A 16,941-nucleotide genomic window follows, 5' to 3' on the forward strand; every position below is an offset into this window, starting at 1 on the left:
GGCCTGGATGGCGTCGGTGAAAAACTAAACTCGTTTCATTGAGTTAATTATACGTTTGATTCCCCTGGAAAAAGAGTAAAAATCATACTTATTCTGCCCGTCAATATTTAACTTGAACAATTAATATATTTAGTTATTAAAGTTATAAAAAATTAATTTTTGAAAAATATATATTAAGACGAATCTAACAACATCTCACATGAATATGTTTTTTCTAAAGTATAGATCATCAAAAGTAAACAAAGTAGATTATGTGAATAGTGAAAAAAAAAAAGTGTTGCAACTATTTTGAAGCGGATGAAGTACTTTTTTTTTTGAATTGGTAAGAAAAAAAAACTACTAAACCATCGTTTTTCATATGTCAGTTAGCTTTATTATACAGGTTAACGCTTGAGAGTTGAGTGTGCGTAGCAGAGTAGGAAGAAAGATAAGGAAATTCAACTATAAAACACAAGCAAATATTAAGACTTGAACTTGCAATTTCAAAGTATGAGTCCCCCGCCATCATTACCAAGCTTGAGTGTTACACTATTACGTAGTAAATTTTATGTTTTATTGTACATTGGTCAAACTGTATGATATGATTCTGAAAGGTGAAGACTAGTACTCTCTATGTCACTTTTTTTTAAGGTAAAATTAGTTCATTAATAAAATAGTCATACGATATTTATAATAGAAATCAAAACTAAGAAATACAAAACAATTTGGATGAAACGAAATTCTAATCCGACAAAACCACGATTGTTGGGAATGAGATCTAACAAAGATAAATACGCTCTTTTTTACATCATTGTTTGATACAGCCTTCAACGAGGGGGTCTTTCGATATGTTGTAGCTTTGGGATTGAATTGAATTCGATTTAATTGATTGTAGACGTAAAACTGACATCCGTTAACACCGCACAAATCTTCATCGATAAATCAACTTTTTCTGTGAAATTAAAAACATAGCCCCATACTCTCACAACAAGAGAGATAAAACCCAATAAATGGGTAGAAATAAGCCAATAAATGGGTAAAAAAAAACTCTCCAACAGGGAGAAAGTGGAGTTTTTATTCCGAACATAAAATCAAAAGCTAAAAAAAAAAAGAAGGGGGGGGGGGGGTTTTTACCATCAACCCAATGATTGGTGGTAACCCTAAAAAATTAGGGTTCCGAAGGAGGAAGAGAGAAGAGAGAGAAAAGGTGAGCGCGTTATTCCAACTTAAAGTATGTTTACTCCCTTTGTCCCTTTTTTATTGTCTCATTGTAAAATTTCACTTTATTATGAATTCGGGTTTGATAAAGGGGTCTCATAAGAAAAGAGCGGAAGTGGGAAAGTTTCATTTCAAATATTGAGCAATCTCAAAAGGACATCCTAAAAAGAAAAAAATGAGGCAGCAATTGATACAGATTAAATGTGTAAATTTTCTACCATGAATTTTTCAAACATGGATGATCTTGATATCTTAACGGTTAAATCTTTGCAATAAATAATTATATTTCCTTGGTTTAAAAATAGTTTCACCATTTTGACTTTGTGCATTATTTCTATATTAACTTTGACTCTCATTTTATAAATGCATAAAAATAAATGTAATCATCTAAAAGTTGTTAGAGTAGTCTCAATGTCTTTTTTTTCAAAATAACAAAATTAAATAAAATAAAATAATAATAGACAATTAATGTAATCCCCTGTAAATTTATAAATGTTATTTGTATATTTATACGTATAGTTACATATATTTAAATAAGAATTTACGAATTTTAGAAATATATATAATTAATGTATATTTGTTTTATTACATTTTGAATATTTTTAACGATTTATGAAATCAAAAGTAATTTTAGAATTTTACGTTGAAAAGAAATCGAATTACGAAAACCGATTGAATTTAGAAAACGATCCTAATCAATTTTGGATTAAAAACCTAAAACAAAATCCTAATCCTAGCCCAATTGGGTGAAGCCCAATATAATAAACCCATAACCCAATAATTCTACTTCACGTAAAACAAAAGAAGCAGCCAAAATCTATCTCCTTCACCCATTCACGTGAACAAGGAACTCTCAAACCCTCAAAACTTTGTTTCTCTCCTCACTGCCGCCCAAACGCCGTCGTCGACCACCGTCGACGTGCTCCCCCCCCCCCCCTCTACCGGTACTCTATCCTCCTCTCTCTTCCTTTTAGTTTTTCTTTTTCTTTCTTGTTTTTCGCTCCTCCACGCCTTGTGTTTTTTCTTGGCCGTTGAATCAGCACCACAACACCTTGTTGCAGCCGTCGACCACTAGCCGCGCCACCGTCGTTGCTCAGCCTTCGACCTCACTCCCTTTCTCCCTTCTCCTTCGTGCAAGCTCTCCCCCTCACTTCGTCTTTCTTCTTGTTCTTGGCAGCGACCCGAGCAACCCCCGCTGCCACCATCGACAACCGCCACCGCCGCTGCCGCGCCTTCCTTGCCGCCGGCCAGCATCCCCTTGAATCTTTAATTGGTTAATTTCTTAAACCCTAAGTTAATTAAATATTTTAATTATATTTTATTATTTTAATTTATGTTTTGATTGAATTAAGTTTATGATTTTTATGATATATTATGAATTTCAGATTTCATGTTTTGCAATAATTAAATTATTAATTTTTAGATTAAACGATTTGGTTGAAATAATGGTTTTAATTATTAAAGTATGAATTTTTAAGGTTTTTAATGGTTGTAAATCATGGTAGGACGATTGTGGATTATTAAAATTATTGTTTCAACATCTAGGTATGTTAAGTTGGTCTTGGCGAAGCTTTTACACGAGTTTATATTGCTGAAAATTAAAGTATGATGTTTGCGAAGAGTTTTCAACGAACTTCAATCTTTAATTCAATAATTGTTATGCTAGGAAATCAAATATTCAAATTTTGATATTGGGGAAGGTTCTAAATATGTTTAGGATGTATTTAGAATGCTTTATTATAGTTGTAAATGATTAGGAATTGATTGGGATTATTTGTTGGTTGTTTTAGGCGAAGAATTCTCTTTAGGCGTCTTTTGAAAGTGTTAAAGTGGCCTATCAGTTTGTTTACACAAGGTACGTACATACCTGTGTGCTTGGAGATATGTGTTATTATTGAAACCATATTGAATTTGTCGATGAACTTGGTTATGTTGGAATTTACATTTTTATATTGTTGTAATAGCCCGCCCTTAACGAGCTGCTTGCAAATTCAAATTAACCCTGCTAAACAGACTTAACTTTTCAAACAACTTCAAAAATAAAGTCACAGGCTTAGTCTGTCTTAAAGACACTAATTAACTTAACTTTAAGCTTTTAATTATTAAAGAAAAATTCGGCAGCACTTCCCCCAAATATGGACAACCTAAAATATTATTTAGGAAATTACGTCAGCTCTTTCTTTTACCTGCTTCAATTACATCATTCTAACATATAATATTTCCCAAAACATCACCAGGGGTAACATTAACATCCCAGACTTAATGAGCTATTTCTAGGCACACTTCACCTTTAGCCAACAAACTTAACTTAACTACAACTCCAACACGAATATATAATTCATAATTATAAACCAAAAGCTTTAAGAAGAAATTATACTGCCCATTAACAAACTCTATAAAACTTAATTACATTTGGCGAATCTATAATCCAACCTTGGACATAGAAAGCCCCTTGAGAACTCTACGAACCTTGAACCTGTATTGAGACTCGACTCTTGCTACCTGCAAAATATTTTGACTCTGCCCCCACCGGGACAGGTTCATAGAAAAAAATCAGCGGAAATCTGAGTACACATTATCCAACCTGAAATGCATTTGATAGGTGGCTCAAAATAGCTTAAGTTTTTGTTTTTATGTTTTGTTCTGGAAAAGCATATCACTTGTTCAGGACATCTACAAAATATTGTTTGATTAAAGCGTAGAAATTTTCTTTGAAATTTATTTCACATAATCATTATATGCTAAAAACATTCTTCTTTCTTTTGAATCCATTTCACAAAGTTCTTATAGTTCAAACACAATTTTAGGAAACCTTACAATATGGTATTATCAAGATAACTTGAGATACCTTACTTACTTCATTACTAATATCAAAAATTCACAACCACATAACTAGACTCGCAGCTCATGATTCATCTAGTTATTCTCACACTATTATTCATGTGAATATAGCCTATTCTGGCAATTACACATAACGATCGTCCAAGTGTTTCTCTAATATAAATATTTTCGCGAGTCGTAGTTTATGCCACAAGCTGACATTCATAGTATACATGTATTCATACCTCAAGGCAAACTCCTTGAATTGCCACAACATTGTCAAGGTCATAACTTTACTTCATAATATTTTCACATACACAATGCAAATGCATAACACGTATTCATAAGAAATTCATATCTTAATGTGAGAGCCATTACAATAACATTGCCAAGTCATATGACTTCACTTATGATATTCTCCTAACAGAATTTTAAATAAGTATTCTTGATGTTTCAAGGCTAATACAGATTCATTGGGGAAAGAGAACATGGATAGGGCCGGTTACCGTAACCTCGCTCCCTAACTTAGTGGGGGTCGTCACCCTCCCAGAAATCATATGCTTGCAAGACTTAACCGGGACATGTCCTTATATACAGAGCGCCATGCTCTGAATACACAGAGTGCCATGCTCTAAACAAACATACAGAGCGCCATGCTCTAAATAAACGTACAGAGCACAAGGCTCTAATCATACCGAGCAACATGCTCTAATCATACATATCTGTTCATCACTGATGTATGTGAGTTCCGTACTCAATGCATACACAGCTTCTTTCCCCTTAACTTAGGTAACATGTGAAGTGATATTTTACTACGTACTTCTTGAACAATTTACTTAAATTTTGCAGAGACACATTATTTCTCGATCAACCACGAATATTGATTTAACTCTATTCATCAGTCTAAAACCATCGATTTAGATACTAACATAGGCTTTAAGGTTTCTCGAATCTTCATAAATCGACATAGCTTTTTACCCTAATTAATCCTCCTCAAGACTTGTTATTACACTTCTCGAATCATAGTGAACAATAAAGACATACACTCTTATTCATACTATTCTCAGATGAAACTTCTTAGAAACGGTCCATTTGCCATCAGCGTGAATATCATTGGAATCGTGCTATGATTTAGTTAAACTCTTCTTAACTAGAATTACTCCTTATCCTTGGTTATACTCTTAGACCATCGACCTCTGATTGACTGTTAATGAATGATACTCATTTAAGGCCTTAAGATTAATAATAGACAATACTTTCCTCAAATATGAATTCATTCTTTTATCTTTAGCTATTGAGTTTACTAAGTGAGCTTAGTGATCCTGAAATGTATGTGAAATGTATTTTATAAAACATTTAAACACTTCTTTGTATTAAAACATGGAATAGAGAAATAACTATCATTTCTTTTTATATCTACTAGTTTCATAACATCTTAGTTCAGTTGATAATTCAAAAGTCATTTCCCCGTTCTTTATGACAAAATCGTTCTTAGAGAGCGTTCTGACATTCCTTATATCAAAATTTGTTTTGTGGAACTTAATTGAAAGAATTATCCTCTTTTGTCAAAATCATTACCTTTTTTGGAGAACACGTTCATAAAAACATTTTTCAAATTATGGCCATATTCATTATAGTTATTCAAACTAGTTTCCTCTCATGATTCATAATTTTTAGAAAAAAAAAAACGTTTGATTTCAAGAAATTCAAAGAGAATATAACTCACTAAATTTTAAAAAATATAAATCTTTTTTCAAAATAGCTCTTTCAAGATCACTTTCAGTTTCGCCCTTGATTTTACTAAATTTTAGTTTTGGATCTCTCATATAATGTAACATTAGAACCTAACTACCTTAGGGACTCGAGTTAGATTATTTCCATTATGCTCATAACCTAGCCTAACCATTAACGTACTCAGCTAACGACTCACTCTTATTCAATATACTCCCGAGCTTTAAGATCCCTTCACATACTCCATAATTAACCATGTCACTAGTTCGTGCACAAACTCAACCTCAAGTATTCTTGATAAGCTTGATTCATATTATGCAATTCAAAATTCCATTAGTTTACTCACAATCATTTCAAAATCAAAAAAAATTTGTTTCATTCACAAAAGAAGTCAATTCTATAAATCATTTCATTTAAACAATTCAACCAACCAAATTCATTTCAAAGAGGAATTTCAACTAACAAAGCACAATTTAAAATCCATACATACATTCATACATACATATACATATTAATTAAATACAAAATATAGTTTCAAGCATCGAAGATGGTTGAACAATGTGTACCTTCAATAACCATTCATAAATCCACAAGCTACCTATTCAATCATCATTCTTCGCTTAACTTCATGATTCGATCCCCCTTATTCGTTTTCCATCAAATAACCATTAAATCAAAATGGAGGAGTAAGTTGGAATAGAAGAGTCAATTTCACGGAATTTTCAACTACATCAACATCAATGACAACAACCGCAGCTCTGGCAGCCGCGGAGCTCCGACGAGCAAGGAGGAGTGACGAGGCAAGGGAGAGCGGCGGAGAGAGACAATCAAGGAAATAGGAAGTTAGGGTTTGAGATTTCCCTAATTCAATCAAATTCAAATCAATTGATAACAAAATTAGAGAGATTACCGATTGAGTGGTGGAACACCGACGACGGCAATTGAAGGCCACCATTGGCGACGGCACAAAGCAGGCACGAGATGGGAAGTAACGGAACAATCAACAAGAACCACAACAACACCAACAGCGAACGGCGGCGAGGAGAGGCGAGGGAGCAGTGGCTCGGTGGTAGAGGTGGGTAGTGCAGCGGAGGGACTGAGAGGAGGAGAGATGAAAGTGCAGAGAAGGAGGAGAGGGAGTCGGGCCAAAGAGAGATGAGAGGATGAGTTTTCTGGAATCCTCTGGAAATGATTTTCCTTGAATTTTTTTTTCTTTCTTTTTATTTTATTTTATTATTAACTTATTTTAACTATAAAGCTAAATAAATTAAAATCTTGAAAACTATTTATTTCCGCTCAAACTAAATAAGTCGACAAAGATAGATAAATTAAGTTCTTAATTTAGAACAAAGAAATATAAAACCTTTAAACGAAATCACTTTCCAAAAAAAAAAAATTCTTAAGAAAGAAAAATGTGAGAATTAATTCGAACACTTATTTAAGAGAAAATAATAAATTTTAATTGACCCACCAATTTTATATGATTCCAAAACCATAATTTCAAGAAAACTTTAAGAGTGAGTTTAAAACGATAAACATACTTAACATGAGATTAGGAGCTGCTTAAAAATCTGGGCTATTACAATTGTTGGATGAACATGTTGAACATATATTTCGTTATGAGAATTATAACATCTTAGTATGGATGATTGATGAAAACATGTTGGTTGGGAACACTAGATTATTTTATATATATTGGTTTAGATCGATTGATCGTTGTTCCCTTTTAGCTTTTCACTACTTTATGAGGGCCGAGGACCTTGTTTAGTAAGTTGAAACCTTATACCCATATAGAGGGGTTGATCATTATTAAAGGAAGGGTTGAATTAATTGGAATGAGTCTTGGTTGATACCTTTGTGATCACTTACTTAATTCCAAGATAAAAACAACGGTGCTTAATTGTTGATTGTATGACTTATGTGTTTGTTGAGTCATAACAGAGTTTTAATCTGTAAATCATGTAAAGGGAAACTGAGTAGCAATAGCTTTAGACTGTGCACGTCTAAAGTGACGGACAAACAGGAGTTGGGGTTCGTGGTGGTAGCCCATGGCCTTTTCTAGGACCGGATTGGTCACCGTGTTCTATTTTTATTCAAAAGTTCCTCGATATCGCAGGTCACTGAGGTTACGGATTCGCGCCCGTACCTCATTTTCCTTAGTGAAGCTTCTAGTTAGACAACTCGGTCCATTGAGTATTTCAATTAAGATAATATTATTGTTATAAAAGTTCTAGTCCAGTCTAGCCTAGTCTAGTCAAGTGTGGTCTTCAAATTAATATATTTTGTTTGCCCTTACTTATGTTTTATTAGTATCATGTTAGGATCGTTCGTTTAATAGAATCATGTTAGGGTTATTATTGATTTAGTATGTAGTACTCAGCTTTGCTGATTACGTGTTTTGTTTGTGTGTGTTGATCATGGCTATGCCTTATTGATCATGTGATGACATATTTTGGTGAGCAGTCTCTAAGGATCAATAAGCGTTTCCCATCTACAGGTTTGAAGATGATGCATCATTGGGTTCGGGATTAGAGAGCTTGTATTTATTTTGTTTTGCTAAGTGACTTGGGTTTGTTAAATTGGACTTTAAACTTGTCGCACTATTTACATTTCCTTAATTTCGTTGATTGGTTTTTGGGATTAAATCTGTAGTCGATTATTTATAAACCTAAAGTTAGTTTTATGTTTTCCGCTGCAAAATTCTGAATAAGCCGTTACGTATTCACACGGGCGATAATACTTTGATAATTCTTGTAGGGGGTGTTTTTGAGTTCGCATCGCAAGTATGCTCTTTCCCTACAAGGGGCGGTTTTTTAGAAAACCATTGTATTTTTGTACCTCGAAGGAGTCGCCTGAAGGAAATAGTGCCCTTGGTCCAAGTATGCATATAATATTAAGTCTAATAAATGCGGTTCAGTATTAATTAACAAGTTAATAATTCAGTGAGATCAAGTGAGCTGAATGCCTAGCTAGAGGCCGCTTCAGTTCAAGTGGAATTAATGATATTAATCCACAGCTTACTTTTGACTGAACCCGTAGGGTCACACAAATAGTACGTAAACGGATCAAGTATTTAATGGCATTAAATACTCCATCTATGGATATTCGGAATCGACGGATCTTGGTTTCAGTGGGAGCTAAGATCGTCACAGGCAAGAAATGAATGCTCCGGAAACGATGATATTGCCGGAAACCGAAATATGGATCGTATCGGAAATATAAATATTATCCAAGTCGTAGATGTTGCCGGAAACGGAAACATGGTACGTATCGGAAAATATTATCGGAAATGGAAATATTGCCGGAATCGGAAATATTGCCGGAAACGGAAATATTGTCAGAATCGGAAATATTATCGGAATCGGAAAATAATTCCGGAAACGGAAATATTAAATATTTGTTCGAAACGGAAATTAATTCCGGAATCGGAAATATTAAATATTGTTCGTATCGGAAATGAATTCCGGAATCGGGAAATTAATCGGAAGCGTATCGTACGAATTAGCATCGGACGAGGCCTGCCAGACGAAGGCCCATCACGAAGTCGGGCCATCGCCCAGCAAGCCAGCGCGCCACAACGCACCAGCCAAGGCTGCGCCAGGCCCACCGCAAGGCAGGCCCAGCGCGCGCCAAGGCTGCGGCAGCGTGTGGGCCTCGTGGCAATGGGCTGCGAGCTCGCGGGCTGCGCGCGCGCGCATGGCGCCCCTCGTGGGCTGCTGTGCGTGCGTGTGTGTGTTTGTGTGCTAAACGAATCCTAAAGCTATCAGGTTTCAACATATGATTAAATTCCTAAACCTAAAAGGATGAATTAATTAAATAAGAATTCTATTAGGATTCTAGTTTAATTAATTCGTATCCTAATAGGATTCCAGTTCCTTTTCCATACCTCTATAAATAGGTGCCTAGGGTCATAATTTATAGATACAATTCAAGTATTCAAAGTGATTTTTGAGAGCAAAAATTCAGTCATACAACTGCCTACAATAGCCGAAAATTCTAAGTACCTTAAGGGCGATCCTAGTTGGTCAAGCTTAAGGCGGATCCGGACGTGCTGTGGACTATCTACGGAGGGACGACATTTGGAGTCCTAAAGACTTGTTCTTGTTCGATTCGGGCGCAGCTAGGGAAGGCACGCAACAAAGTGTATGCATCTAAACTATGCTAAATGATTATGTGTAAATAATATGCTTTCCTGGCTTTATGGTTTTTCCGCATGATTTATGTTTTGTCATATGAATCATAACCTAACATCGCCACCAAACGTTATTTAAAGTCTCGTTTGGAAAGACCGCAAGTGACTCTATTTTGGATAAGGCTTTGAATCCTCGAAACGGATGGGTGAGATCCGGGCAAGGAAACGAGATGCTTATTCCACGAGCTTTAGAAATTATTCGAGTACGTGACATAGCATTTTCGAAAATATACCCTAGATTAGACTATGTGGGTTTGAAATTTAGAGCAAATAGAATTTCTAATTGTATGGTGGTCACTTTGCTTTAAAGGTAATTTAAAGGAACCTAAGGCCGGTTTGTCCAAGAAATTATATTCGTTAAGCGTGATGTAACCTTGCATTTTGTTGTATTTAGCATGTAGGGTGATGAAAGCAATAAAGCAAATAAAGCAACATCACAATTGTAAATGAGTGCGGAATTAGTAAATACAAGACCCCCTAGAAAAGGACTAGGGAGTAGGTCCACATTGCCTAGAAGGACTAGGCAAGTAAAGCTGCGGAATTGAAATGCGGAATTGAAAGTGCGATATTGAAATTGCGGTATTGAAAGTGCGATATTGAAATTGCGGTATTGAAAGGTGCATAATTGAAATTGCAATATTGAAAGGTGCATAATCGAAATTGCGATATTGAAAGGTGCATAATTGAAATTGCAATATTGAAAGGTGCATAATCGAAATTGCGATATTGAAATTTGTACTTGGGCACATGAGATTCGAACGCCAAGCGGCTCCTTAAAAATAAGTGCGCCCGACACGAATTCAAAGCCAAAAATCTCAACTTGGGAGAAGTTTCTCATCCCAAAGTATCCTAGATTTTGCATATAGAACTTGAACTTGAAAGTTTGAATCTTGAAATATTGAACTTGAAATAATTGAACTTGAACTTGAAATATTGAACTTGTACTTGAAATATTGTAACTTAAGAGACTTGAATCTCAAAGATCGGGCCTTTTAATGTTGAAAAGGTTAGATCTTTGATGTGCTCTTACTTTGAAGGGATCCTAGTTTAGGGAAGTAGTCATGAGAAACCCTAAACATTGTGGGATCTTGAAATATGAAAACTTAAACTTGTATATTGAAAAATGGAGTCTTGAATCTCAAAAGACTAAACCTTTAAAGCTAGAAAGGTGTCATCTTTGATTACTCCATACTTGAAAGTGATTCTAGTTCAAAGAAGTGATTGCAAACAACTTTGAACATCCTTGAATCTTGAAAGTTTGCATTTTTGTATTTTGAAAAGTTTGGATTTTGAAAAGATGTATGATTGTTGCAAGTGACATTTTTAGTAATAAAAATGCCAACTTGCTAATCATTTTTGAAATAGGAAAATCAAAGAAACATGATTGGATATTGTGGGATTCGGAATTACCTATTTAGGTTTAGGCAAGAATTCCTTTTAGAGCTCCCAATTGCTTAGAACTTGAAGTTTGTATGTGTTTTTGAAGGATTTTTGGACTTGAATTTGAGGCGTAATTTTTGTATTACGACGTTGTATATTGAAGTTGCCTCCCTTAATGCTGAAAATTAGGGGGTATTTATAGGAAAAATGGCTGGAAACTTCCAGCCATTGCCAGCGCAGCACGCCAAACCAGCGCTGGGCGCTGGTGACGTGGCATGCGTGCTGCCAAAATCAAGGATGCGGGCTCCGTCCTTAATTTGTCTTGTATTGATGTACCTTCGTACGAATAGTACGATGCTTGGCACGTAGTGCTTTCTTGAAGATTAAGACTTGATTTTACTGAAGGAAATAATGCCCTTGGTCCAAGTATGCATATAATTTTAAGTCTAATAAATGCGGTTCAGTATTAATTGACAAGTTAATAAATTCAGTGAGATCAAGTGAGCTGAATGCCTAGCTAGAGGCCGCTTCAGTTCAAGTGGAATTAATGATATTAATCCACAGCTTACTCTTGACTGAACCCGTAGGGTCACACAAATAGTACGTAAACGGATCAAGTATTTAATGGCATTAAATACTCCATCTATGGATATTCGGAATCGACGGATCTTGGTTTCAGTGGGAGCTGAGATCGTCAAAGGCAAATAAATGAATACTCCGAAAAGGATGATATTGTCGGAAACGGAAATATGGATCGTATCGGAAATATAAATATTATCCAAGTCGTAGATGTTGCCGGAAACGGAAACATGGTACGAATCGGAAAATATTATCGAAAATGGAAGTATTGCCGGAATCGGAAATATTACCGGAAACGGAAATATTGTCAGAATCGGAAATATTATCGTAATCGGAAAATAATTCCGGAAACGGAAATATTAAATATTTGTTCGAAATGGAAATTTATTCCGGAATCGGAAATATTAAATATTGTTCGTATCGGAAATAAATTCCGGAATCGGGAATTTAATCGGAAGCGTATCGTACGAATTAGCATCGGACGAGGCCTGCCAGACGAAGGCCCAACACGAAGCTGGGCCATCGCCCAGCAAACCACACGCAACAATTACACACAGCCAAGCCCCGCCAGGCCCAGCGCAAGGCCAGGCCCAGCAAGGCCTTGGCGCGCGCGGAGCAATATGGGCTGCGACATTTGGGCTGCGAGCGAGTGCAGCTCGCGTGGGCCGCAAGGCTTGCGCGGGTGCTGCTCGTGTTTGTGCTCGTGTACGGTTGTGTGCAATACAAATCCTAAAGCTATTAGAATTTGTTCTATGATTAAATCCTAATTCTAGTAGATAGATTTTATTTAATAAGAGTCCTAACAGGATTCTAATTAAACTAAATTGGTATTCTAATAGGATTCTAAGTCCTTTTCCATAACTCTATAAATATGTGCCTAGGGTCACAAATTCATTAACGAAAGATTCAAGTATTCAAAGGTAAGATTTTCAAGCAAAAATCAGCCACAAACACTTGCCCTATTAGCCGAAATTTATAGTACCTTAAGGGCAATTCTAGTTGGTCAAGCTTAAGGCTGATCCGGACGTGCTGTGGACTATCTACGGAGGGACGACACTTGGAGTCCTAAAAGACTTGTTCTTGTTCGGTTCGGGCGCATCTAGGGAGGGCACGCTACAAAGTGTATGCATCTGAATTATGCTAAATGATTATGTGTTAATAATATGTTTCCTGGCATTAAGGTTTTTCCGCATGATTTATGTTTTTCATATGTATCATAACCTAACAGTGGTATCACGAGCCTCTTATTATTTTCATAATCTAAATTGCATAAACATGGTTAAATTTTACAAATTTTCAAGGAATTAAAGGGGTGATTAGTTTTCGTAATTCATTGCAAATTGCGTTTATTTAATTATATGTACGCAGTTTTTCGGCAGAATATTCGTTACTCAACCAAATCGAGTGATTTTTGTGTCAATTTCGCATGTAAAAGGCATTCTAAAATTTTGACAAAACTAGTATCTTTCGGCCGAACCCAGAATTCCCAAATTCGAAGCCTAACCATGACTTTTCGGAGGTTTAAGTTTTTCGAACGCAAAAGTTTGTAAATTTAAGATGTTAAATTGAATATTTGTGATTCTTGTTGATAAATCTTGAGTTTTTGATTGACCTACAGTATATGTTTAACAATTATGAATCCCTAGACTTGTTCATTATACAACCTAATTTGTAATTATGATTAATTTGTAATTATGATTAATTTGTTGAAATTCGAATAATTTAGAATTGATTTATTTTTCATAATTAATTAATAATTTAATTAGGTATCCATGATTAAAATCCACCATAAAAATTGTTAATTTATGTTGAATTTTAAATTTTTATGACCTTGATTTGAATCCATGTTAATCGAAAATTAATTGATTAATAAATTTTTGATTTTTCGCCCTAAAATTATGAAATTAATATGATTTATTAATTTGTCGTTAATTTTAAATTAAAAATTTTAAATTTTTATGAAAACGCTCATAAATGTTTCACGCACAAAGCAAAGGAAGCTACGTGTTACCCTTAAGGGGTGTTGTATAGTGCGGGCACGCGACGACGAGCAAGGGAGCTCGTCGCCAGTGCGGTACGAATGCAGCGAGCAACGTAACATGGCGCGCGCGCGATGCAAAGGTGCTGGCCGTGTGTGCTATGCGATGGGCGTGGGCGAGGGGCAGGGCAAAGAGAGCAGTCGCGTGTGGGCAGCAAGCGAGCTGCGCCACAGCGCGCACTGCCTCGCGCCAGCGAGCGGTGGCTCGCGCAGCGAGCGATGCCTCGCTTGCAGCGAGCGATGCCTTGCGAGGGAAAGCAGCAGCAGGCGCGACACAACACAGAGGCTGCGCGCAGCGTGGCCAGCGATGGCTGCGTGTGCGTGTGCGTGTGGCCTGTGGCTGCGTGTTGCGTGGAGCTATGTGTGCCTTGTGCAGCAACCAGCCGTGCACACGATGGGACTTGGGCGCAAGCTCAAGTGCTCGTCGTGTTACGATTGAATCGTTTTGAATTTTAATTTGAGATTTTCAGTTCGGAAATAATTTTAATTAATTTTAAAATTTATAATTTAAATTGTTTTCTCGGATTTTAATTTTGAATATTATAATTATTATAAATTTTTATTTATACTAATTTTTTGACTAAAATTAAACCTTGAATTAATTTAAATTTTTTTAATTCAACTGAAAAATAAATTAAATAATGGATTCGATTATAATTTTATATGAGCTTTGAATTTTAATTAAATTTGTTTGTTTCCAGTTAGACTAGAAATACATTTTTATGTTTAAAATTAGTAAAGCATATAAAGTTATTGGTTTAAGTGGGAGAAATTTTAGTCATAAACTCTTGATTAGGTCTACAAATCCTTTAAGGTTAAACAACTTGATTAGAATTAATAAGGATTGAATAATTGGTAGATTATTGGTGCTCTTGATTAATTGCTGCAAATATTTATGTGATGCATACAATGTGTTTTTACTAACCAGCTATGTGGGCCATTCATGATAATGAATGGGTGAATGGTATATATTGTATATGTACTGTTTTGCAGGTCATGAAGTGACTAGTATGGCCCAAATAGGATAGAAAATATGGTCTGCGTACCATTAATTTGAATGTAATTGGTCTAATGCACCAAATTTGTTTTTCAATTCAAATATGGTCTGCGTACCATCAAATAGTTTAATTATAGCTAATCCTGTTTGAAGAAAATGGCGCCTCCCACGGGAAATTCAAGACGAAGTTTTCATCCATTTTCAAGACGGACTTTGAAGTTGAAGCTTCAAGATGAAGTCGGGCCACACTAGATCACATTTATCTTATGGAGCTTTTAAATACGTCTTAAATATGCATGAGATTGAAGCTTGATTATGTTGCATGATTAAGGGTTTTAGTTCACTTAAAATCTAACCAACATAGTGTGAGGGGGTCGAAAAAGCACGAGGCCAATGCGTGACCTCGTCCCTCGTGGGCGTGACGTTGTCAGATCGAGTGTAATTGGATTTCCTGTGAGTTTACACCCAATCGACTAGTAATATAGGAGTCACCATTCAGTTTTTAACGACAATGAGAAAAACTGACAAAACCCGGTTATCGTGACATAAATGGAGTGCAATTATGTTCGACCACGACGGCCATAGGTTCCCTTGTGATCCCTGGTGTGGGGATCGCGCAACGTACACCCGCAGGGCAGAGATTGAGAGTTCGGGGGACTGTAACTACCGAGAGGAGTGCTCATCGATAACTCCAGAGGCAGGTTATCCTTACTAGCTCAGCATAAATAATTCAAGGGACATGCGTTAAACTATTAAACTATTCTGAATTGATTTTAGCAATATGCAACACATAATACTAAATCGATCGTGATTATCTTATTTAGATTGATTTAAGGTACCTAGCATGATAATTCAATTGTCCAAGGTATTATCTTATTAGGCGTGATAGATCAATCAAGTTAATAGTTCGACAATTTTATAAAAGGGTGATGAAAGCGATTAAATAATGTGAGGGACACATTACAACGCACCCTTGAGAGGTGCGTCACAGTTCTCAGAAAACTAACCACTTGGCTTTGCTATTTCTCCTTTTATTTAACGAATCTCGGGTTTATAAGCAGTGTTCCATTATTTAGGCTTAAATCATCAGCTACAAGGGGCAGGACGCGTTTTGTTCGACTTTTGGGTCGATTGCGACAGAACGCCGGATCGATTTCGCAGCGTGAGGCTAGGCTTAAGGCTAGAGTCAATACTCAGGTTATGGAATTGTGTGTTGTGTTCACGTCGGTTTTTAGGCTGTATTTATAGGGAAAGAGTTTGTGGAAAGATAGATCTTTAGAATACAAATCCAAAAAGAATTCGGAGACGACACGGCCCCAGGCATTTTTCAGCGCCCAGGGCTGGGCGCCGAAGATTTCGGCGCCCAGATCCAGGCGTTGAAAATGGGATATGGGCCGAGTTCTTTGTCAGATTTGGACTCTTAGAAGGCGGAGCTTTTGAGACTTATCCGAGTCTTTTAGTGCGTATTAACTTTATGACAGAATGCGTCTGGGCCCGTTACGAACTCCAGGTTCGTTAGGATTTTAATCAATACGTAACTCTTACTTTCGAATTATACCAGGAATAGAATTCCTTTTGCAAATTCTATCTCTTTTAGGATTTATGTTGGAGTGCAACACTTAATTCTGACAGGTTTCTATCTTTTATGACTTTACCACTTTTAACAACTACCTTTTACGGCAATTACTATTTTTAGCAGGTTTCCATAAGTAGCAGTTTTGGCCGAAATGAAAAGGGTGATTGAGATTCGTTATTTTATAGGAGATGCATTACCAAGTGGAGATTTATGTTCTCATCATCGAACCTTCCCTTTCGGGAATGGGGACAAAAGTAGGTGTCTACAGTTAGCCCCCACTTTGACTGAGTCTCGAGAGGAGACGATGGTCAAATTTCTAGACGGAGTGTGTCATACAAGCCATGGTGTATGTGACCTGTTTTGCGAGGGTCTCACGATCCCCCGAGTGATAACATTTGACTTAAGGGTCATCACTTTAAGTGTTAACACAT

At 36.2% G+C, this 16,941-nt stretch overlaps 1 long non-coding RNA gene across 1 annotated transcript; it reads right to left on the reverse strand.

Moving 5' to 3' along the window:
• Nucleotides 1-3,273: 3,273 nt before the first annotated feature.
• Nucleotides 3,274-6,958, reverse strand: LOC110786575 (uncharacterized). The gene is made up of 2 exons (XR_002532892.2): nt 6,315-6,958; nt 3,274-3,717 (listed from the first exon to the last, which is right to left on the reverse strand). It is a non-coding gene; the product is annotated as an uncharacterized lncRNA (long non-coding RNA).
• Between the last annotated feature and the right edge of the window lie 9,983 nt (nt 6,959-16,941).

The sequence above is a fragment of the Spinacia oleracea genome, chromosome 6 (assembly GCF_020520425.1).
Source record: "Spinacia oleracea cultivar Varoflay chromosome 6, BTI_SOV_V1, whole genome shotgun sequence".
Lineage (NCBI taxonomy): Eukaryota > Viridiplantae > Streptophyta > Magnoliopsida > Caryophyllales > Amaranthaceae > Spinacia > Spinacia oleracea.